The following is a 26964-nucleotide window of genomic DNA, read 5'->3' as shown; positions in this document are numbered from 1 at the left end:
AGGATTGAGGTCATCGAAGCCCAAATTAATATTGGTAAGCTTGCACATACAACTAAATTTTACTTGGCTCACATCAAATGGTCGCACGGTGACTTGGGCATGTAGTATGCGGCTGGATCTCAGCTTGGGAATATAATCATGTATCCCTGTTATGGTTTCAGCCTTGTAACATTCCAGGGCCTCGTTGTTTTTCTTCTGCACCCACTCTAAGGTCGTCAAATGTTGTTCCTCTAAGGAATTGATTTGGCTCTCTAGTTGTGGTATTCTCTCTTCAAATTCCTTCTTAATGGAATTGTATTTAACTCCTAGTTGGAGACGAATTCAATGAGCTCCTGGTTCTGGCAGACTATGACCTCATGGGTTTGGCAAAGTTGGGCTAGTGCTTGTTCACTATGATTAAGGGCCTTCTCGAGCCTATTTAGTTTCACTTTCACTGCAATGCCTTTGAAGGCCCAGCCAAGAAGTCCACATTCTTCCACCATTATTTTGTAAGAATCTACCAATTCTGGTAAAGTTTGCTGGTGGGCACAAGAAGAAGAAGGGAAAGTGCACTCTTTCTGATAAGGTACGCATGCATAACAGGATCGTAGCTTGTCTAAAATGTAGATGTATCCTAGATCTCTAAATGAATGTAAACAGAAATGATAAACATTTAAAATAGATTAGCTATCACAAAGGAGAATCAAATGAAAATAAAAAAAAAGATGAACCAGCTGATAAAGAGTCCAGTAGAGAGCGAATTAGAGTTTCTTTGATGGAAAGAAATCGTCTCTGGACCGTTAGAAAACACTCCAACCAGATTTGGAAAAAAGAAACACAAAACAAATTTGTTAGAAGTGATTTTAAAGACAAAAGCAAACTATTTTGTGCAAGAATATTTGAAACAGCAAGAAAAGATTGAAACTCCTAATTTTTGTGCGTTTCTTGATGGAACAAGATAGGAGAATGTCTCTCTTGAAGTAATTTCAACCTAGAATGAAAATCAATAAAATCAGCAAATAAAAGTAGCAAGAACTAAATTAAAATAAGAAAGAAACAATTAATTAAGGATAGAACAGAGAAGATGGCATCCTAAGAAGTCTTGGAAAATTTAAGAAATCCACAACTTCTTTCAATGGATCTAATTCCCCTCCAAGAAAGAGATCTTGGCAAGAAAAAGCTTGAAGATGATTCCCACAACCTAAAAGACTATTAAAGTATCTTTTAAAAGAAACTTAAGAGCAATTCTTGAAGAAAAACTTAAAGAGAATTATTATTAACAAAATTAAATTGTTCATGTATCAAGGTGGATGACCATGCTAATTATAGGCCCCTGAAATAAGTTTTCCTAACCCAAATGAAATAACTAACACGACAACTCACCAAATAAAAAATAAAATGATTCTAAGTGCAAGCTTTTAATGGGAATTTGGCCAAAGGAATTAAATGGGCTCCTTGGGTTGAATTCTTACATGATGATCCACCTATTAAAATCAATTTGGACCTATAGTTTAAATATTTTACGATTTGGGAAAATTTGATAATTTGGCTTGATATTCAATTAAATTAATCTCTAAACTTCAAGATGGGCTTGTAGACATCTTAATAGGCCATTTTTTCAAGAACTTGGTCTTGTGATCCGTTTGCTCTCGAAATTGGCTCCTTCAAGCTTGTACATGAAATCCAATGCGCCTTGGTTGGAAGATTCAATTTCTTGGATCAAGATTTCCAAGATTTGAAATCTTGATTTTCTTGATTCTTAAAATTGTCTGAAATAGCAAAATTGGACCAAGATTCAGTTTCTTGATTTCTTGAAAATAAGAAATTGAATCTTGATTTTCTTTTTGAATCATCTGCGCATCTAGGGCCTTGGTAACAAATTCTTTGATGGTCTTGTTCAATCTTGCTCAGATTTGCTTAGCCTTCAATGTTGTTATTGGGCTTTGAGGAAATTTGAGCCCATCACATTCAGGAGCCTGGTTTTAGGCCCTACAACTCGTATCATTTTCAACTCTTAAGGTAGAACTTTTTCCCATTTTTGGTTGATTTCAAAAGGATAGAAAGGGTATTGACCAGCATTGATCTGGTCTCTCTTCGGAAATAAAGTAGATACCCCATTAGAGGAAGAAAGATTTGGCATTGAACCAATGGGAGATGACAATGTTACAGAATGGACAGTGCTAAAGTGTGCTCTTCAAAAAAAGGTTGAGCAATTGGAGTTAAGTCCACGGGCATGGTAGACTTTGATTGTACTTTGGGTTGGGAAAGGATGATTGGCGAAGTAGTTTCCCTCTCTGGGTTAACTAATTCATTGCCTCACCTATGGTGAACCAGTAGACTACCACTACTCTTTCTGGTGCTCTGTGAACTCATTTTATCCCTTAGCCTCTTAAGGCTACTACTGCCTACTTGCACCCTTGCATCAGCTACTACAACGTCCACTTGTGTCCTCTCCATTAGTGCCTCCACATCCATATTTTCAAGCTGAGAGGATTGGGTTAGGGTTGAGGAATAAGTAGAGCCTGTAATAGTAAGATGAGTGTCAGCCCTATGAGGAACCAAATCCCTACCTGAAGACTTACCTATGAAAAGTAATGGTGAAGAAGACTAGCCTCGTACGCAAAACTTGCAAATGGTGTAGAAGAGGTGTGGCGGTTCATCCTTCCTTCCTACCAAAACGGCTGCCAAATCATCAGTGGTGTTATAAGGCCACACCTTTTCAACAGATGGTACTACTTGGGGATCAGCCTTAGCTGCAAGATCTATAGGCCTATAGCCATTAGGGCTTTGATTTTTTAAATAGAAACTAAAGAAGTTTCTAACAATGATGAGCTCCTTCAGCACCAGTGAATGGCCCAGCTTCAGGCGATTCAACTAATCCTCAACAGCCCCTTTATCGAGTAGTTGTTTGCAGGTACAGATGGACTCACGGGGGATGAACCGCGTTGAAGCAAAAACCACCCTTCAAATTAATTTTTACCCTAATGAATTTATTATTGTTGAGATAGAGGTTTGAGCCCAGGTTCTGACCATACGGTCATGTCCCTTACTAAAGTGCATCATTCTAGCTGTAGCACTTATTAAATCGTCAGTATGCCCAGTGGCGCAGTGGAAAAATATATTCTGGCGATCATCAACCAAGTATCCAAGTACGGTGAATGAATTGAGTTGAAATAGGATTGGAAATATACCTTTTGTGATTTGATTTCTTTCGGGGTATCGATTCCAAGCTGCAACAAAATTGTGTCAGCCTCACGTAGTCCACCCAGTTGTGCAGGATTTTTGCCAAAATTCTTGATTCAATGAAATAAAATACTGTATTCGACCAAATAGTTGCAAGCCCAATTGGTAGAATCTCTAATTCAATAAACAAGAACACTAAATTGAAGATAAAAAATTATGGAAATGGGCTAACCTATAAACTGGTCCTTGTACTATTCTAATGAAAACAAACTCAATAGTTGTAAAAGAAAAACTTTATCTAAAAGCTAACATAAATTTTTTATATCATCAAAAGTTTTTTAAAATTAGTTTTTATAGGTTATAAATTCTTAACCTAACATTTATAAAAATATCACCACTTAAAAACTTATTTATGGAAGCTTTTGACCAAATTGCCTTCATTATGCCCTTTTAAAATTGACTCTGTTAGGCTTCAATGTCACGACATTCGCAAGCCAATATCACGACATCCTTGTCAAGGAAGGCTCTTGTAATACCCCTTGCCCAGTTCGGTCTCTGGACATAAACTATAGGAGGTTACCACACAAAACTCATACAACATTCACATTTTTTAACATATATGGCGAATCGTGTCGCGGACTAATAAGTGGTATATTGATCAATTACACATTGAAATTCATATGGCTAAATTGCAAATTATTCCGTGGCCACAACTATTGCAAGAAGTGATCACCTCATACTACGAATTATTCTACGAATACTCAAAAATGGCGAACTGTTTCACGGATCCCTATACTATGACAGGTCCCACGAAACTTAAAACATGAAACATAACAGGATTGAACTTCATTTTTATTATCATACGTCATGAAAATTCAAAGTAATCACCTTCAAAGTTTAACAAGTTTGTTTACAAATAACCAAATGACTATATACATGCCACTTAGACCGACTTAAATAAATTAGAAGTCTAGCACTACTTTGGGCAGATTGTGTGAACTTCTCGATAATTTGGTAAATGATCTCTAAATGTTCAAAATCTATAAGATTAAAGCAATCTAGACGTAAGTATTAAGAATACTTAGTAAGCTCATACAAACTTTATAGTTAACTTGCCTCACATAATCATATTATATGATGGTTTAGTACGCTAACACAGTTTACCTATTAGCCAACACAATTTGCCAACAAGGTTGATGCGTATAATTCATCACATATAGTATACCGAACATGCAACATGATTCAATAACACTTCATACCTAATTCATTCCCATTCATTTAACTGGTGTAAACTTCAATTATAGTTGTCAATTCTTTCATTTCTCCTCATTTCTTAACTTGCCAATTTCACATAACACATGTTTTATATTATCCGATGAACATCGTAAAAGAACTCAAAATACAAGAATGTTTCACATCAGAGGCTCATCCAAGTTGATCACGTACAGATGTTCTAGGTTACCCGTTTGGGCTGAACCTTTATTAACACAATGAAAGCCTGGTCAGGACTATATATATGTAAGGTTACTAGTCCAGGCTAAACCTTTAAACTAGCATCAGATCACCAGTCTAGGCTAAATCTATGCCACATGTACCTTCGAGTCCGCAACAAATGTTGGATATCAGAATCATCAAGAAATAACATGTAACCATTGTTTGAGTCTTTTACTAAGTTCATTGGACACTTTAGTTTTGTAATTTTAGTCACATTTCTTCCTAATATAGTTTAGTATTTTTCCTTTATATATTTAACAACCCAAATCTAACTTACCAAATTTTCAATTATACAATTTAAGAACAAAAATGAAAGAAAGTTAAATAATGTTCATATTGTATATACTTACCTGGAAAAATTATAACTTGCCACAATAGAGTCTACTTAAAAACTTTTCCTTTCCCACGATCTTCTCTTGAAGAATTCAAAAGGCTATATATACATGTAAGGTTACTAGTCCAGACTAAACCTTTAAAACAACATCAGATTACCAGTCCAGGCTAAATTTGTGCCACATGTATCTTTGAGTTCACAACAAATGCTGGATCTCAAAATCATCAGTAAATAACATGTAACCATTGTTTGAGTCTTTTACTAAGTTTATTGGGACACTTTCATTTTGTAATTTTACTCACATTCCTTCGTAATATAGTTCAGTATTTCTCTCTTCTATGTATTAACAACCGAAATCTAATTAACAACCCAAATCTAACTTACCAAATTTTCAATTCTACAAGTTAAGAACAAAAAGGAAAGAAAGTTAAATAATGTTCATATTGTATATACTTACCTGGCAAAATGATAACTCGCCACAATAGAGTCTATTCAATAACTTTTCCTTTCCCACGATCTTCTCTTGAAGGATTCAAATCTTGATCTATTACATAATTTACTTTAATTTTATTTTTATCAACCAGCATCTTTCATTAGCTTATAAAGCATATAAATCAGTTCGGTTCTATCACCCAAGATTCTTTTATGCCTAAAACGTTATACAGTTGAGCCCTTTTATAATAAAGTTTATAGAAATCTTAAGCTAGTTTCAAAATGTCTATACTTACGCCCTAATATTCAGAACTAACAAATTTTCATTTTATCAAGTGATCCTTTTTCCTAGCTTCACTTCTAATCTAATCATTTAACACTACAATTTCAAGCATTCAACAATGGAGTAATCCCATGAAATCTTTAACAATTTTAGAAACAAACATCACCATTAGCTAGACTAAAACACAACAATCTCAAAAACATAAAATTCATGCACAATAGGTTCGATTTAGCTTACCATACAAGATCACAAAGCTTGACCGACTTTCCTAGCTCATCAAAGAAGAAAAACAATGATGGAGAGGATGAAGGAAAGAAAATGAAATGTCTCTTTCCATGCACTATGATATGATATATATACATGTCTAATCTAATTATTAATCAAGATTAACATCATTATAAGTAATGCCAACACCTGTCCGGCCACTGTATATAAAAGTGGATAAATTATTAATTATAAAAGTGGATAAATTATCAATTTAGTCTTTAATCGTTTATCATATTACCACTAGCGAGAGAAATCCATAATGGGCAACTTTTATCACCTTTACAATTTCATCCCTATACTAAAATAGATAATCCAAACAATCAAATTAGCAAACCATGATTTCATATAACACTATAATAGACTAATAGGTATTAAACATTAAAACTTACTAACTCAATCATCAGTAAACAGGGTTCCAAAACCACCATTTTTGACATCACTGAAAACGAACTGTTATAGTTCCAAGTCATGACGTTAAGCTTATGGTTGCAACTTTGCTTGGCTTGCTCAACTCTTCTACTCCATGTCTATGATAGATGTCGTAACATTCATAAGCCAATGCCACAACCTTAACGTCAAGGGACTCAAGTTGCAACTTTGAGGTACAAGGGTGTTGCTTCTTAAAATGCAACCTTGACAACAATCAACCCCAAAATGCACAAGGAATGTTGCAACCTTGAAACCAAAGGACTCTTGGTTGTAGCTCATTTGCTTCCTCATTCCCTTCAACTAAGTCCCTATAAAAGTCTTGTACACAAATAAGTCCATAATGGAATATAATTATTATTTTATTCAAATAAGCATATAACATAATAAGAAATTGAAATTGAAAATGAAATCTAATCTAAGAACTAAAAGACTCTACTAAGTGCTTGAAAACAAGTTCATTAAATGCTTAAAGAGCTTAATTTGTCATATCAAAATATGACACATCATCCACAAAATCAAAATGAAAAATTGATTTGTAAGGACTATTATGTTGTATATTAGTCTGATTGAGGAGATTTCTTGTCTTGGATATTAGAGCAGTTGACTCCTAGAAAATAAAAACAAAAGTGTAAATTATCTAGATTGACAATACGCCACACTGGACTCCAGTAAAATTTATCTTAGATCTATTTATGGATTTATTATCTTGTGATGTTCATGGTGTGACTTAGCTCAATCCTAAGTGATTGACCATGTATAACTAACTCATGTACTTTAATATAATGAAAATTTGTACTTCATTGGTATTGGAGCGAATAGTTGGTATATCGGATGCATGACTTATACATGGCATAGCTTCATTTACAATGAATTCATAGTTCGATTAAGGCTTAAGGATGTAAAAAACCTAAAACTTTTTCCAAAAAAAAAAAGTTATTAAGCCCCCCTTTTTTTTCACTCAATTAGGTACTTGAACTTTCAAAATGCATTAAAAAGGCACTCATTTTTTCAAAAAAAGCAATTAAACCCCTACTTCTTCTTTTTTTGCACTCACTTGGGTACTTGAACTTTCAAAATGCATAAAAAAGGCCCTCAAACATTTTCAAAAACAAAGCAAAAAAGCCTGTAACAGTCCAATTTTGGGGCTAGTAGGAACAGTAGTTTTCGGACCATGAATTCGACGTAGAAAAATCCATTTTTATTATATTTTTATGCTCTACAATTTTATGGAACTATACTATGAAAATCTCGTTCAAAATTTTGATGTTTAGTCAATTTAGTCAAAAGGACTAAATCGTAAAAAGTGAAAAAGTTGAGTTCTACATGCTAGAGGTGTCCAATTGCTAGAGATTTTAAATTAGAGGTCCTTAGTTGGTAATTAGACAATTGTATAAGTTAGTGGACAAAAAATGGACATGAATAGGTAAAATTTCAATGTTATGCATTAAGGGCATTTTGGTCATTTGGTAAATAAAAGAATAAAAAGGGAAAATAAAGTCAAAATTGGTGTCCATCTTATTCACCTTGGCCAAATTTTACAAGGAGACCATAACTAGGGTTTCTTCAACTTTCAAGCTTGATCGTAAGTACATCCTAGCCCTGTTTTTAATGCTCCTTACATTTTTGAAGTCCTCGTAACCTAATTTACCTATTTCTACCATTATTTTGAAGTAGGGTTCATGTTTAAAAATTTACCCATGTGTGACATACATGTATTTTGATGTTTGATGGAATAAATTGTATGTTTAAGGTGTGATAAACAACTTTTACTAAGTGATTTTTAGTGAAAATGCATAAAAAAGACTTACTTGTAAAAGTTACGAAAATGGGTTGTAACACCCCTTACCCTTGTCCGACGCCAGAACAGGGTACGAGGCATTACCGGACTTAAACATACACATTCATGCAAAAATTGGGCCATAAAATCTTTTTTAATTAAAAAACTTTCAAACACATGCATGTTGTCTCTTATTTGGGTCTACGAAGCCCAAAACATTTATTGAAATTGATTCGAGACTAAACCGAAAACTTTGAGAAGTTCCAGGAAAACTTAAAAGTTTTACCATGAAATAGGGTCACACGCCCGTGTGGACAAAGGGACATGCCGGTGTGCCTTTGGCACGCCCGTGTCCTTAAGCCGCGTAACTCTCTGTTTAAGACATCATAATACAAGTTGAACTACACGACCGGGCCACACGCCCGTGTCTCCAGGTTGTGCCCCTCACACGGTTGAGACACACGGCCGTGTCTTAGCCTATGTGGCCAACACATAGGCTATTTTCCAATCCTTCATGTTACCCATAATCTCTTACAACCTTATGCACATCAAAATCGCAAATCATGGCGTCATTTTAGTGATTGAACACTCTTTATTAAGACATATCCTTAAAATTAACATGTCCTCTTACAAGTAATGCATCTATTCATGCAATACCAAGTCTAGATTCCTTATTTCACATTCATAAGACTTGTCATTTTGATGACCACTTTTACCATTATACTATGGTTACCAACTTATCCATCAAGCACTCAAGTTCAATCATTATCACGTTGTGTTTATAATGTGCAATTACTACATGGCTATGACCACCTCAATTGGTCATAGAGCATACATCCAACACACATGTCATATTACTAACCATGCATGGAAAACAAACATAATCACCTTATAGCTAGGCTTACAAGCCAAAATCAATATGAGCCACATCTCATGGCCATATACATATAAGTCAATACAAGCTAACACATTTTGCCAAAGCAAAATAATACATGTCAATCAACTAGATCCTTATACATGCCACTCACTTGAAATTTCTAATATATGCTTCATTATTCCAAAGGTAGCAACTTGATAGTGTGATGTTGCCTCCGACAATCTCCAACCCCGAGCTAACCTGAAAACACTAAAGGAAAGGAAAGAAAGGGATTAAGCTTTATAGCTTAGTAAGACGGTATGAAAATAATAAGCAATTTATCAACTTGCTTCTCATGGTAATACAACCCTATTTGCATTTTTACTCATGTTCCAGTAAGTTGTTTTCTCGAGTCATAGTCACTAAATTATTTATATCTGGAGCTACAGAACTCCAAATTAAGTTTCGCTAATTTTTCCTGAAACTAGACTCACATATATTCTTACCATAAAATTTTCATAATTTTTGGTTCAGCCAATTAGTACAGTTTATTTCTTAAATTTACCCTTTTTTGCTGTCTAACAGTTCTGACCCCTCTTCATTAAAAATTAATTCTCTCATAATACGGGACTCAAATGATGTTCCCATCTATTTATCTTGAAAGTATACTCATTTAGAATTCTAAGCATATAAATTATAAATCATAAATATTTTTTTACAATGTTCAATGATTTTCTCAAATCAGAATAGGGGATTTCGAAGTCATTTTGACTCTGTCTCACAACAATTAAAATATTTCATAATATGAAACTCTTTTTCTTACACCATTTCTTCTATGAAAAATTAAACTCATTAGTCTTTAATTTCATATTTTATTCAGCCTCTAACTCAATTTCCACAATTTTTGGTGGATTTTTAAAGTCGGACTATGGCTGTTGTCCAAAACTGTTTTAGTGTAAATTAACAATACTACGTTTATCACACCATATTAATTCATTGCCACCACATTGGTAAGGTTACATATCCATACATCATAGGTATAGACCTATAATCACAAGGTCATCACAAAATCATTCTCATAACCATGAATTACCTATTTACATCTTCACTAAATGTGCATCATAAACTGAAATCTTTTTTCATGAGCTTGGCATACATACTTGTGTTACTCAACATGCTCATATTCAATCCTTACTAATCATATAACATGAATCGAATTCACATCTCATCAGTTCATGTAAGTACCTGTACCACTCACAATATGGTCATAACCTTTCTCATTTAGATTAAACCATAACTCTCACCATTGAACCATTCGGAAAGCTATCGGATATTCACTAAGCCTCAAACATAGGGTATAATGCCGATGCCATGTCCCAGACATGGTCTTACACTGGCTCATCCATCAAGTAGATGCCATGCCCCAAACATGGTTTTACACTGACTATTGAAATCGAGGCCGACGCCATGTTCCAGACATGGTCTTAAACTAACTATCACATATTCGTGCTGATGCCATGTCCCAGACATGGTCTTACACTGGTACGGAAATAACTCGAATGTCATGGCATGAATATCCGAATTGTTTCTTAAGGTTCAAACGAGAATTCTACTATCTCAATATTCATCATACATAATCATTTCCACAACCAAGCAATTCATTCTATATCAATTTAAACACATATAATAACAATGTTGTTGTATTATTTACATACAACTTACTTGTTTCAATGGAATATCACATTCCATCAAATCTCTAAGCATTCGATCAACACATAAATGTTATGTATATTTGACATCACTTTCTCATATACAATATTATCAACATAAACTTTAACACAATCATGGCAAGATAGATTTTCAAGTATAATAAAAATGACATAAATATCATGCTCATTTAATCACACGGACTTACCTCAAATGCCATTTCAACTAATTATTCTCTTTTTGTCTTTAACCACGCACTTTCTCGATTTAAGCTCAAATCTCAATTTTCTTGATCTAACATGATGAAATTCACTTATTTAATCAATAAATAAATTTGGCCAATCGAAATTCACATTTTTGGCAAAATGACCATTTTGCCCTTAGACTTTCACAAAATGACCATTTTACCCTTAGGCCCGGAAATCAATTTTTATCGAATTTCCTTATTATCCAAGCCTAACTGACCAATTATGACTCTTATGGAAACCCCAAATTTCTACTATTTCACACAATTACAACCTATTTTATAACTTTTACAAAATGGTCCTTTTAGGTGTTTTCCATGAAAATCCTTTCACAAAAGTTGTTTATTATACAACCAAGACTCATTTTCTTCCATAAAAATTCAGCAAGAAACATAAATCCTTTTATGTAAAATCCCTAGACTATCAGCCATTTCACAAAATAGTCCCCCCATTAGCCAGTTAATGCTACAAGGGTTCCAAAAGTGCAAAAATTATCAAAAATAAGCATCTAAATCACTTACTTGTAAGGGATATAAGTTGATGAAATTTTTGAGCTTTCAAAACCCCCTCTTTGCTGGTATTTTCAGTCGGGAAGAAGGAAGATGAAAAGATGACAACATTTTTTTCTTTTTGTTTTATTTTATTACCAAAAAGTCACCTAATGCACACCAACTTTGACTTTTCAACCTTTTTTGGTCTACTTGATCATCCACTAACATATTTATGGTCTATATACTCAATAAAGACCCAAATTTAATGTTATATAGCTATTTGACACCTTTAGCTAGCAAAACAAAACTTTTTCCCTTTACGCAATTTAATCCTTTTTCGCAATTAAGTATGAAATCGCTAAAATTATTTCACCAAAATCTTCATGCACTCATATGATCATGCTATAACACATAAAATATCATTAAAAATAATTTCTCTAACCCCAGAATAGTGGTTTCGAAACCACTGTTCCAACTAGGCCCAAAATCGGACTATTACATGGGTAGTAGAAATGTGATTTAATGAAAAATGTGGGCTATTATGAGCATGATTTAGATTTTTCTAGGCTTGGGTAACAAAGAAAATGGATGCATTTCATTTTACAAGCCTAAGGACTAAAATGTAAATATGTCAAAGTTTAGGGGCAAAAATGTATATTTTGCCATAAGTTGATTTTTGGATAGCATTGAGTAATGTGATAATTAAATAAGTTAAATTTTCTATTATAGATCAAGAAAAACGAAGTTCAAACCTTGATCGGGGGAAGAGCAAGGTTATTGACGATTAGGTCCATTTCCTACTATTTTGTACCGATGTAAGTTTGTGTGTAAATAATGCAATGTTGTATATGTATTTAATGTTTAATATTGCATAAATTTTATGATTGTTTCTATGGAAATATTCAGCGAAGTTTCGACAATGAGAAAATCCTGGTTGAACCTTAGGAATAGTTTAGGATACAAGTGACATGTCACTAGGAAACCATGAGTTATGTGATTTATACGAATCCGGGTGCTGGTCATGTAAGTCCTATCGGTGGCTGGGTAGTCTGGCATGTGTTACGAATACCTGACAGCTTGTGTGAGCAGCCAATGTAGTTACGTCTTAACTAACAGCTTGTGTGAGCAGGCCCGTGATTAGCTCGTGTGCGAGCCCTATGTGTTATGAAATATGAGGTAGCATTGGCTACATATGTGGCACTTATGTGCAAGACCTTCCATGTATCCGATAGTATTCCAAGTGTTCAACGGGTAATCCAAAGAGTATGTCAAAGTTGACAAAGTACGCAACTATGTTATGAGTTGGTACAGGTATGTATGTAAAACTCATGAGTATGGACTTTTGTAACACCTTGAATTTTGGGCCTAGAAGTAATGGGCCTTGAATTTGGGATCGGTTAGAAGGCGACTTAAATAACTTAAATGTGTTTAAATATTTTATAATTACATGTTTAGTTTAATTTTTAAGTGATTTAGGAAGGGTTGGTAGTGTGAAAAAAGTCCTGGGTTCGATCCAGGGCTTTAGCAAAATTTTGCATTTTTTTTCTAAAAGACCCTGAGCATTAGGTGGAAGGCTTATTAATAAGGCTTGGTAAAATCTGACACAAGGAAACGCTTGGCCTAGTGGCAAAAGGCGTTGGTAACAAGTAAGAAGTCCAGGGTTCAAGTCTTGGCCTTGGCGAAAATTTTTATTGCGCATATGATTAGTAGGGAAGCTAGCGTTCAGGCCTTATAAATATGTTTGGTGGAAATATGGCACAAAAGCATTTGGGGGGCAGTGGCGAGAAGCATGCTATGGATCTGAGAGGTTGCAGGTTAGAATCCCAGGCCTGGCAAAGTCTTAAATTTTTATTCTTTCAGGAAACTGAGACTTAGGCATATAAGCCTTAGTATATATACGTGGGTCCTATGGGAAAGTAAGGGCATTAGTTGTTTTGTGTGCTTCAGTCGCATATTCTCGGGGGAAATTTCTTCCAACCTCTTGACTCTTTTTTTTTGTTTGCTAGAATCTGTTTATTCGGTTGAATTGACATAGGGATATGTCAAGAGATGAATGGATTTTTGTATGTAAGTTTGTTCATAAGTCAGCAAATTACCAGGTTGCTGTGAATTTATCCGTAACAGTATAAACATGAGTTTAATAATTTTGAGTTCAAGAAATATAATTAATCCAACACAAGTATGTTACATTGATTAAATCTTATTTGAAATCGTGCATTGGAACTCCTTTGTTATTTTTAATTATTTACTTAGTTTTTAAACAATTTTTTACCACATTTTAAAACCAAATTATTTTTCCCTCACTAAAGTGTTTTACAATTAATTTCATAAATAATTCTTTTACAGTCTCTGTGGGTACGATAACTCGGCATTTACTTGTCACTTATTACTTGTTGCGATTGTGTACACTTGCACATTTTTTTGTCGTTCCAAGTTTTTGGTGTCGTTGCCAGGGATTGTTTCAAAAAGTCATTATTTTTGAATTTGTTAGTTTTACATTTTGGTTTACATTTCTGTTTAATTTTTAACTTAATTAATTTTTCTATGATTATTTCTGGTGTTTATGAGTATTGACCGAATTATTGACCTACTCCATGTAGACCCTGAGGTTGAACGAACTTTCCGACAGTGAAGAAGACAAGAAAACCAGAGAAGGATTGAAGGAATGAATTTTGAGAATATGAATAAAGGAAATGGAGCAAACCTTACTAAAAATCCTATCCTTATTGCTGATGATAGGGATAGAGCCTTGAGACAGTATGCAGTGCCTATTTTTAATGATCTTAATCCGAGTATTAGGAGACCTAAAATCGAGGCACAACAATTTGAACTGAAGCCAGTCATGTTCCAAATGCTTACAGAGGATCCTCATCTTCATTTAAGACTATTTATAGAGGTGAACGACTCTTTCAAATTAGCTGGAGTTTCCAAAGATGCATTACGATTGAAGCTTTCCCGTACTCACTAAAGGACAGAGCTCAAGCCTAGTTGAATTCATTGCCACCAAACTCAATTTCCACATGGCAAGAGTTAGCCGAAAGGTTCCTCATGAAGTATTTCTCGCCTAGTAAGAATGCTAAGTTGAGGAACGAGGTCATTGCTTTCCAACAAATGGATGATAAGTCCTTGTATGAGTCATGGGAACGATACAAAAAGCTATTACGGAAATGCCCTCATCATGGAATTCTATATTGCATCCAACTTGAGACATTTTATAATGGTCTTAATGCTCACGCGAGGATGGTAGTGCACGCTTCTACTAACGGTGCTCTCCTTTCTAAGTCCTATAATGAGGCTTACGAAATCATCGAGAGGATCGCCAGTAACAATTATCAATGGCCAACCAATCGAGCCGCGTCAGGAAGACGAGTCACTGGAATACATGAAGTGGACGCTCTCACTTCAGTCGCATCTCAAGTATCTTAAATATTCTCAATGCTTAAGAATCTTACCACTAATGGGTCTAACAGTTTTGCAGCCCAACCACCTCACAATTTGAGAGTATAGCATATGTTTTTATTGTAGGGAGGGACATTTGTTCAAAGAATGTCCATCAAACCTCGAATCCGTATATTACATGGGTAACCAGAACCAAAACCGAGGAAGGCAAGGACTGCAGTCCAACTTCTATAACCCATCGTGGCGAAACCACCCCAATTTTTCTTGGAGCAACCAAAGGGTTGGAACCAGTAACAACTACGCTCAACCTAGACTGACTCAGCCGCCTAGTTTTTCCCAACAAGCTCCGAAACCAGCTCAAGCCGAATCATCCAATAGCTTAGAGAATTTATTGAAGGCATACATGGCAAAAAATGATGCCACTCTAAGGAATTTGGAGAATCAAGTGGGCCAGCTGGCTACTGAACTCAAGAACCGACCACAAGGTGCTTTACCTAGTGATACAGAGAATTCGAGGAATCTGGGGAAGGAGCATTGCAAAGCATTGACATTGAGGAGCGGAAAGACAGTAGAGCCAAACACTATCGAAGCTGAAAAGGAGCCAGCTAATGCTTAAGACTCAGAGGAAGTTCAACCGAGTGTTGGAATTCCAGTTGCACAAGAACCAGAATCTGAAAAACCTGACAAGGTAATTCCAGAACCAGCTAATTTCGACCAACTAACAACTCCTTAAGATGAAGAATTACAGCAGAAAACGAATCAACCAATTCCAATAAAGAAACCACCACCACCCTACCCTCAAAGACTTCAGAAGCAGAAGCAGGAAATTCAATTCAAGAAATTGCTAGACTCAAGCAACTTCACATCAACATCCAGTTGGTTGAAGCACTTGAACAAATGCCGAACTACGTCAAGTTTATGAAGGCTATCCTGTCCAAAAAATGAAGACTTGGAGAAGTCGAGACGATAGCTCTAACGAAGGAATGCAGCGCATATCTTCAAGACAAACTACCCCTAAAGCTGAAGGATCCTAGATGTTTTACCATACCTTGCAACATTGGAGCAACATATTGTGGTAAGGCTTTATGTGACTTTGGTGTGAGTATTAACTTGATGCCTATGTCAATATTTAGAAAGTTGGGGATAGGTGAAGTTAGACTTACTACGGTTACACTTCAGCAAGCAAATCGATCCTTAGCACATCTAGAAGGAAAAATCGAGGACGTATTGGTACGTGTAGATAAATTTATCTTCCCTACTGATTTTGTTATCCTAGACTTTGAAACAGAAAAAGAAGTGTCGATTATCCTAGGAAGACCGTTCTTAGCAACCGGAAGGACCCTTATTGATGTACAGAAGGGCGAGCTTACGATGCGTCTTCAGGATGATCATGTAACATTTAATGTTTTTAAGTCTATGCGATTTCCTAACACAATTGATTATTGTTCTACAGTATTCGACTTAGAGGATTCATTAGTGGAAAAGGAGCTCAACTATGTTGAGGATCCGTTGGAACAAATTTTGACATCAGATCTTCCAAATGATAAAGAAGAGGGTGAATACTTAGCTTTATTAGAAGCTAATCAAAGGGGATTTAATCTACAATCCTGCTTTGAATCTTTAGAGTAAGAGAAGAGGGAGTATGCCCAACCAAAAGCGCCAATCGAGGAACCACCTAAATTAGAACTCAAGGTATTACCTTCACATTTAAAATACATTTATTTAGGTAACGCTTCTACTTTTCCTGTGATTGTTTCAGCAGAATTAACTACTGAGCAAGAAGAGAAACTCATCTTGGTGTTGAACCAATTCAAGAAGGCTATCAGATGGACCATAGCCGATATCTGTGGTATTACTCCATCTGTATCCATGCACAAGATTATCCTGGAAGATGGAGAAAAAGGGACGATTGATGGACAACGAAGACTGAACCCCATTATGAAGGACGTGGTGAAAAAGGAGATTATCAAGTGGTTAGATGTAGGTATCATTTATCCCATCTCAGACAGTTCGTGGGTAAGTTTGGTCCAGTGCATGCCAAAGAAGGGAGGTATCACAATCGTAGAGAATGAGAATAACGAGTTGATACCAACTAAAACAGTTACGGGATGGAGGATTTGCATTGATTACCGAAAACTGAACAAGGCGACTAGGAAAGATCACTTTTATTTGCCATTCTTGGATCAGATGTTGAATAGACTCGCGGGGTGAGACTATTACTTTTTTCTCGATGGATACTCGGGGTATAATCAAATTATAGTAGCACCAGAAGATCAGCACAAGACAACATTCACCTGCCCGTATGGTACATTTTTCATTTAGATGCATGCCATTTGGTTTATGTAATGCACCTGCTACATTTCAAAGATGTATGATGTCTATTTTTATTGACATGGTTGAAAAGTACTTGGAAGTTTTTATGGATGACTTTTCAGTATTCAGTGATTCTTATGATGATTGCTTAGCCAATCTAGCTAAGGTACTAAGGCGATGCGAAGAAACGAACCTAGTACTTAACTCGAAAAAGTGCCATTTCATGGTACGAGAAGGAATTGTTCTAGGGCATCAGATAACGAGACATGGAATCGAGGTAGATAAAGAAAAGGTAGATGTTATCAAAAAACTCCCACCTCCAACATCTGTAAAAGGTGTTAGGAGCTTTTTGGGCACGCCGGGTTCTATCGAAGATTTATCAATGACTTCTCCAAAATTGCTAAACCCTTATGCAAATTATTAGAGAAGGACATGACGTTAAAGTTCGATGATGAATGCTTAAAGGATTTCAAAGATTTGAAGAGTCGATTAGTGACGACACCCATAATCGTCACACCAGACTGTGATTTTCCATTTGAATTAACATGTGATGCAAGCGACTTCGCAATAGGGGCTGTCATTGGCCAGAGAAGGAACAAAGTTTTTCATCCCATCTACTATGCAAGTCAGACTCTTACAAGAGCTCAATTGAACTATACGGTAATAGAAAAGGAGCTACTTGCAATTGTATTTGCTTTTGACAAGTTTCGATCTTATCTTGTAGGTACGAAAGTAACTATTTATATGGACCACTCGGCAATTAAGTACTTACTTGCCAAGAAGGTTGCTAAGCTGAGATTGATCCGGTGGTTCTACTTCAAGAGTTCGATTTAGAAATTCAAGATCAGAAGGGAGTAGAAAACCAAGGGTCCCACTTTGTGAACATGTGGTTAAAATGGTTATTAGACAAGCACGGAGTGAAACACAAGGTTGCAACAGCTTACCATCCGCAGATGAATGGGCAAGCTGAACTGGCAAATAAGGAAATCAAGGGCATACTTGAAAAGGTAGTTTGCCCAAACCGACGTGATTGGTCCAAAAGGTTGGATGTTGCTTTATGGACTTACAGAACAGCATACAAGACACATTTAGGGATGTCACCTTACAGGTTGGTTTTTGGGAAAGCATGTCATCTACCCTTAGAGTTAGAGCACAAGGCTTACTAGGCTCTTCGACAACTCAACTTAGATCCTAAGCTTGCAAAAGAGAAACAGATGCTCCAACTCAATGAGCTAGAGGAACTCCGGCTATTCTCCTACGAAAATGCCAAATTACTCAAGGAAAAACTTAAGAAATTGCATGACAAGCACATTCGAGTTCGAGAATTTGAAGCAGGTCAGCGAGTTTTGTTATTTAATTCCAGGCTAAAATTCTTTCCAGATAAGCTAAAATCACGTTGGTCCAGTCCATTTACGATTCATCATGTCTATCCATACGGAGTTGTCGAGCTCCAAGGTAAGGGAGGTAATTTTCGAGTTAACGTTCAACGGTTGAAACACTATTGGGGAGATAAGATTGAACGGAATGAAATTTCGTTCATTTTATCGGATGTTTAAAATTTTCCTATGTTCCTTTTTAATAAATGATTTAGGGTATATTTTCGGGATTAGTATGTTTAAATAAATTCTGTCTAGGAGATTGGAACTTAAGCGGGACCGCTTGTGACCCCTCCAATCTTTCCTGGGAATTATTTGAACATAATTTTCCTAAAAATTATTTTCTAAATAGAGATTTTAATCTTTGATTCTTCAAATAAAAAGGTCAATTTTGACCCGAGTTTTAAATTGCGACTCAATTTCAAATTTTCGTTAAGTCTAGGGACTTAATTGAAGTATTTTTAAAATTTGGTTGCTCTTTTCGTGAATAATAAAAACTAGATGCCTCTTTTTGTAAATATTTTCAAAAGGCTTCTAGAATAAATGCTTTTTAGTTAAAAAAATTGATAATTATTAATATATAATTATACCCGTTATAATATATATTCATTATTATCAATTTTAGGATTTTATTTGGTAAGTTTTTAATATGATAATCTTTAATATATAATTATATCTATTATAATTTATATATTAATCTTTATCAACTTAGCATAGAATTAGGATTAATTTTATTTTATCTTTGTTTAAAATAAATTAAATAGCAATTAATAATTTAATATGCATATATCTAATTTTAATTGTTGTTATCTTTATATAGGATTAGAACTTAAATTTTTTATTAATTAAATTGTTTTAAGAAATCTACTCTAATTCCTATTTCTCCCTCTATAAATACCACCCATCTTCCCATTCATCTAACACCTAAACCCAAAGCACCAAAACACCAAAGTGTCAAACGCCCGTGTTGTTGATTGCTTCCAGCCCTGCTGCGCATCACTGCTCTCACAAGCACCACGCCCGCACGTCCTAGCTGCTTGTGCGGCATTCTCCTTTCATCCACCCTAAGCCACAAACCCTCCAACCCTCCTTGTTAAATTGTTATCTTTTCCTTCATTATTATTATTTTTTTCTAGAAATCTTACATTTTTACAAAAAAAAAAGGTGGTAAGACCTAGTTTCTTTTAATTTTTAATTTTAGTCAATTAATTAATTTTTTTAATTCATTGAATTATTAATAATTTTTATTAAACTTATTGAGAAAATAATTTTTTTCCATCTTATGATCAGGTTAAACATGCCTCACAAGAGAACTCGTGCTTCCGCTCAATTTGATGAAACACAAAACAAGTTCCACTGTGAAGAAGCCAAAGTGAGATACGAAAGTATCTTCAAAAATCAACAGATGCATCCAGAAAAAGTGATACGGGGTTGCGCGCGGACCAAGATCGAGTTGCCAAGTCACGAGAAACTCCTACGAAAACCCTAAACAATTAGATCTGAAACGAAACAGAAAATTAAAAGATTAGATTTTTGAATTTTCAGATCTGAAATAAAATCCCCAAATCAGCAAAGAATCAAATTGAGAATAGAAATAAGTGTTAGGGTTCTTGAAACCCTCAAGGAGATTGTGATTCTGCCCAATTGAACACCAAGATAGTTTTTCCCAAATTTCGACAATCTAATTTCACCCAAAAAGAGTATGGAAAAACCCTAGAAATTGGGGATTTTTGGGCTGATTCCTTAAGATAGAAAAAGGCTGAAAACACAATAAGAACAGAAAATAGATTAGATAATGATTCAGCACAAGTAGAAATAAAGAAAGAATTGACAGTAAGAAATTAAAAGATAAGTCCTAAGAAGCCTTGAAATCTCGAAAGATCTCACAACTCCCTTCAAACGGCTCTAATCTCCCCTCCAAAGAATATCAATGGCAAGAAGAAGGTTGAAGATGGCTCCCACAATCAAAAAGATTGTTAAAACAACTTCTAAAGAAAACTCAAGAGAGAAATCTTGGAGAAAACTCAAAGAAAATTCTGCTCTCAACAAATCTGAAATTTTAATAATAATGATAAGTGTTTAACAAGGTGGACAGCCATGCCTTTAAATAGGCCTTATAACTAGTCCTAATCTAATTAGAAAACTAAAATAAAAAAAAACTCCTAATTATTTTAATATGGAAATTCGGTCAAAGGTCATTTTATCTAGGACTCTTGGACTGAATATTGACATAAAAATTTAAACTCAGTAAATAAATAAATAAATAAATAAAAATAAAAATAAAACTTTACAACTTGGGCTACTTTGACAATTTGGCCTGATTTTCAACTAAGTATGGATGGATTTCTTGATTGAGCTGGGAATTTGCTTATTGGGCCTCGCCTTCAAGAATTTGGGCTTTTGTGACTCGTATCATTCCCCCCTTCCTCAAAAAGATTCGTCCTCGAATCTAAAAAATCAAATGAACTCGACTTTCCTCTATCGAACGGGACTAATGGCAATTGAGTCCACTGAAAAGAATAGCCATGAGATAGTAAATAGCAACGGAAACAAGCTTGTAGTCCAATCATATGCATAACAGAATAGGTATAACGCATGTGAATGGACAGATTCAGATTACCATGCAAACAATCTAATTTACTCACCACTACCTCGTCAAATATTTGAAACAAAGATGGACATGTTTTAAGGCATTCAGTCGTCTCACATTGTTCCCACAAACCATGAATAAATTGCGAGTAATAAATCAAATGGTAAACATAATCGTCACAAGTAGGTATTTGAAAAGATTCACATGGTTCACAGAGTTGCATAATCATACCATGCATTAATCGACGGTCTATAGATTCACTCACACATGCATTATCAAACACAAGAATCTTTTTATCAACCATCAAAACAAATATATCATCAATAAATAAAATAGGACAGTCAAGCACGTTTCGATCTAAGTGTTCATCAACACGATCTTTATCACTATCCGAGGAGTACAAAAGTGTTTCAAAGGTTTCAAGCATCTTACCTCGATAAGCAGAAGAATAAGGGTCGATTTTACCTTTTTCATTTAAAACAAACCTTCGCTCATCGGGGGCATAGTGTAGTTGAATCTCCGTTGTTGAGTTAACCTTTGTCAAATGGAACTCAAACTTCATGTACAACCACATAAACTGTTTAAGGCACGAATATAAATTGAAAACAAATTTGGAAAATTTCGTTACCTTATTCTCCAAAACAGATTTGGACAAATTCGAGGATTTTACACAAGGTAAATCAAGAGAATAACAAATCACGCTTCTTTTCGTAATGACTTTATCAACCACAATCGAAGAGTAACAATTAATTGGATCAAAATGAGGGGATCTTTTAAGAACTAAGTCACCAAAAGTTTTATCAATAATTTTCAAATCTGCAATGGACTCGGTTTCTAAAATTTCCTTACCTCGCTTACCTTCGGGATCATGTAGTGTGATTTCATCTTTGCCTAAGTTGATCGTATGAAAGCGTCTTTCATTTGAGAGGTATTGAAGTTGAAAGTTATCTTTCGATCTTTCAGGAACCTGAAAAGTAGCAACACAAGAAAAAATCATATCTTGGTTAGTGGAAACATTCCTCACTAGCCTTTCCTCGTCTTTTTCTTTTGTTTCTTTTTCTAACTCATTTTCTCTTCTTTCTTCAACTTCTTTTTCAAATTTCTTTTCTGTTTCACATTCCTTTTCACTCTCAATCTCTTTTTGCTCTTTTTCATTCTCTTTTTCTTTTTCCTCACTTGTTTTAACAGAATTTCTCAGTTTGATTTGGTCCTCATGGACTTGTTCCGGAGTGAGCGGCACTAAGGTAAGTTTCTTTCCTTGATGCTTGAAAGAATACCTATTGGTACGACCATCGTGAGTGACTTTTCGATCCAGTTGCCATGGTTCTCCTAGCAATAAATGGCAGGCTTGAATAGGTACTACGTCGCACACGACTTCGTCTTGATATTTACCGATAGAAAAGGCGATGCGCACTTGTTGAGTGACCTTAAATTGGCTTTCGTTGCTAAGCCCTTGTAGTTGATAAGGTCGTGGATGCTTGGTAGTGGTTAAGCAAAGCTTTTCCACCATCGTCGTGCTGGCTACGTTCGAGCAACTTTCACCATCAATAATAACTCTACAAAGCTTACCTTGTACATGGCAGCGAGTATGAAAGAGATGTTCTCTGTAACACCCCGAACCCGAGTCCGACACCGGAGTCGAACACGAGGTGTTAACAAACTTTGAAAAATTTCCAGACACTGCCCAATCTGTGTACTAGTCGCTTTAAAAATCATATCTTGAGCTTCACAACTCGAAAATCAGTTTCGTGATTTTTCCCTGAAACTAGACTCCTATGCCCATCTACATATTTTTTTCTAGAATTTTTGATCGGGCCAATTAGTACAGTTTATTAGTTAAAATCTTCCATGTTACAGGAATCGACTACCCTGACCTTTGCGCATTACGACTTGGATATCTCCTTGTACAGGGATCCAATACTGATGCTGTTTGTTTCTATAGAAACTAGACTCAGAGAGGAATCTATACATATATGGTATGACTCCTAATTATCTCTGGTTAATTTATAATCAATTTTCAAAGTCGGAACAAGGAACCCAGTACCCGTTCTGACCCTGTCTCACGAGAACCTTAATATCTCTTAACATACTGTCCGTATGATTGTTTCGTTACTTTCCTATGAAAGTAGATTCTTCAAGGTTTGTTTACATAATTTATTCACTATTTAATTCCATTCCTACTATTTTTAGTGATTTTCCAAATCTACGTCACTGATGCTGTCAGCATCTACCTTTAAGGTAGGCTTTACCTATTTCATGGTTCAACTAGCCCTTTTTGCATACATAGCACAATTTATGAAAGTGATTAACCATCCCCGTGGCCAATCCTTGTCAAGCATATCCACACTAAATGATTATATCATTATACTTAAACACATATAAGCCATTTTCACATGGCTATCCAAAACTTATACATCACATAAAGTACTCGAAAAACAACAATGGGTCGTCCTAAACATGCCATATCAAAATTCAACCAAAAGAGTACCCAAAAGAGCCTTTGATAGTGTGGACGACTTCGACTTCAAGATCTCGAGTCCGATAGCTGGAGAACCAAAAATCTATAAAAGAGAGGAGCAATGGAACGAAGTAAGCAATTTATGCTTAGTAAGTTTTGAGCAAGGAATTCCAGCATAACGAAAGAATAGCACACATTTAGCTAAACGGAATATTTCATAATACACAATTTTCCGATATCAAACTTACTTCACAACGTTAACCCTTATGTACATACACAAAAGACCAACTTAGCCGAAGGCCGGTAGCTCGTTCATCAACTGAGCGAATATTTATTTGTAAGGGCTCGATTAAATTCAACACATACGTAACATATCCCAATATTGGGATGTTTTTCGAGTATTAGCTGAAATTTTACAGCAAGCTCATTCATTACCAAAATCACGTACCTTCGGAATTTAACCGGATATAGCTCCTCGTTCAAGTGCCTTCGGGACATAGCCCGGTTATAGTAACTCATACAATGCCTTCGGGACTTAACCCAGATTTTAAAACTCGCACGAATGCCTTCGGGACTTAACCCGGAATTAGTATCTCGCACAAAGGCCTTCGGGACTTAACCCGGAATTAATAACTCGCACAAATGCCTTCGGATCTTAGTCCGGATATAGTCACTTAGCACAAAGCCTTCGGGACTTAGCCCGGACAGCATTCAATTAATCATGCACATCTAACAATAATTCATGGCACATTCGTATTTCATTTTCATTTGCAAAACTCAAACACAAGGCACATATCATCCTTGCACATTCGGCTCAATAGCCACACATAGAGCATGATTTTCATTTGCTTAAAACATGATTTAATCACATCGTAATTTAAGCTCTCTTACTCAAGAACTTACCTCGGGTGATGTCGAACGATTCCGCTAACTATTCGACCACTTTTTCCTTCCCTTTATCGGATCTATTTCCCTTTTGCTCTTGAGCTTAGCCTAGCTACATGCATGGCCGAACCTCTTCACCTTTCTTCTTCCTTCCTCCTTAAAATTATTGGCCAAGGATGAACCAAAGGATGAGAAATTTTTTTTTCTTTGTTTTTCTTTCTAGTTTCGGCAAGTATGAAGATGAGAAAAGGATGAACAAAAATTCTCTCCTTTCTTTTCTTTAGCTCACGGCAATGGGGGGGGACAAACAACTACACACACATTTTTTTTTTGTATTCACCATACTCCTTTTCATTATTCTATGCCCATGCCCCTTATTTTATTTGTTTTATCCCAACATTTTATGACACAAATTAACATATTTTATTTGTGCCATACTTATGCCATAATTTCCATAAAAAAAATTGCACAATTGCTCATCATGCCCATCATGGCCGGCCACCTTGTTTTAAGGTGGGAAATTTGACATGCAAATCCACCTATTTCATACTATAAGTTATTTGGCCACTACAAATTAGCCTATAGCATTTGCAAAAATTTTCACATGAGTCACATTTCAAAATTTCACTCACAATTGGCAAAATCAAAGCATGAAATTTTCACACATGCACTTTCACATGAAATAAACATAGGATATAACATCTAATTATTATTGTGACTCGGTTTAGTGGTCCCGAAACCACTTCCCGACTAGGGTCAATTTTGGGCTGTCACAACTCTCCCCCACTTAAGAATTTTCGTCCCCGAAAATCTTACCGGTGAATAGGTTTGGGTATCGCTCTTTCATCGAGCTCTCGGTCTCCCAAGTAGCTTCCTCGATCCCGTGTTTGAGCCATAACACCTTTACTAGCGGAACTCTTTTGTTTCGCAACTCTTTCACTTCACGAGCTAGGATACGCATCGGTTCTTCTTCATAGCTCATATCGTCTTGAATTTCAACCTCTGATGGGCTAATTATGTGCGATGGATCAGATCGATAGCGTCGAAGCATCGAAACATGAAAGACGTCGTGAATCTTTTCAAGCTCAGGGGGCAAAATCAATCTATACGCAACCGGACCAACTCGTTCGGAGATTTCGTACGGCCCAATGAATCTTGGGTTCAATTTGCCCTTACGGCCAAACCTGAGTATCTTTTTCCAAGGTGAAACCTTAAGGAACACTTTGTCTCCCACCTGATACTCGATGTCTTTTCGTTTCAAATCCGCGTACGACTTCTGACGATCTGTGGCTACCTTCAGACTTTCACGGATTACCTTTACTTTCTGTTCAGCATCTTTAATCAAATCAACTCCGAAAATTTTACTTTCACCGAGCTCGGTCCAAAACAATGGTGTACGGCATTTACGACCGTACAAAGCCTCGTAAGGTGCCATCTTAATACTTGATTGAAAACTATTGTTGTAAGCGAATTCAATCAAAGGTAAATACCGTTCCCATGAACTACTGAACTCGAGGATACAACATCTCAACATATCCTCAAGTATCTGAATTATCCGCTCGGATTGACCATCGGTTTGGGGGTGAAAAGCAGTGCTAAAATGCAGCTTGGTACCCAGAGCTTCTTGCAATTTCTTCCAAAATCGTGAGGTGAATCTCGGATCTCTATCCGACACGATAGAAACAGGTACCCCGTGTAATCTCACAATTTGAGAAACGTACAATTCAGCTAGTTTATCCAATGAAAAATCCGTACGTACGGGGATGAAATGAGCCGACTTAGTCAGCCTATCAACAACAACCCAAATCGCATCCTTCTTACTTGCTGACAATGGCAGTCCAGACACAAAGTCCATTGTGACTCGATCCCACTTCCACTCGGGTATCATGATCGGCTGGAGTAATCCTGAAGGCACTTGATGTTCCGCTTTCACTTGTTGACATATTAAACATCTCGAAACAAAGTCGGAGATGTCCCGTTTCATACCATGCCAACAAAATTGACGTTTCAAATCGTTGTACATTTTCGTACTCCCCGGGTGAATTGACATTCGGCTACAATGGGCTTCGTTCAGAATCATCGAAATGAGTTTCGAATTCCTTGGAACACACAAACGATTTCTGAACCTCAAACAATCATCATCATCAATTTGAAACTCCGATTCCTCGTTCGGAACACACTTAGCCCGTTTTGCAACCAATTCATCATCGACTTTCTGAGCTTCACGAATTTGGTGAGTCAATAATGGTTTAGCTTTTAATTCAGCTACTAACACATTGTCTGGTAGAACAGACAAATGTACGTTCATCGCTCGTAAAGCAAACAATGACTTCCGGCTTAAGGCGTCCGCAACCACGTTAGCCTTTCCCGGGTGGTAATCAATGACAAGCTCGTAATCTTTCAACAACTCAAGCCAACGTCTTTGTCGCAGATTCAAGTCTCGTTGAGTCATCAAATATTTGAGAC

The 26964-nt window shown here is 35.9% G+C and overlaps 1 non-coding gene across 1 annotated transcript; it reads right to left on the bottom strand.

The window, feature by feature from the left end:
* Positions 1-14555: 14555 nt before the first annotated feature.
* LOC121225218 (small nucleolar RNA R71) lies at positions 14556-14662 on the bottom strand. Its single transcript, XR_005923135.1, has one exon. It is a non-coding gene; the product is annotated as a small nucleolar RNA R71 (small nucleolar RNA).
* Between the last annotated feature and the right edge of the window lie 12302 nt (positions 14663-26964).

This window comes from Gossypium hirsutum, chromosome A03, assembly GCF_007990345.1.
Source record: "Gossypium hirsutum isolate 1008001.06 chromosome A03, Gossypium_hirsutum_v2.1, whole genome shotgun sequence".
NCBI classification, from domain to species: domain Eukaryota; kingdom Viridiplantae; phylum Streptophyta; class Magnoliopsida; order Malvales; family Malvaceae; genus Gossypium; species Gossypium hirsutum.
This window is presented reverse-complemented; position numbering and strand designations above follow the sequence as displayed.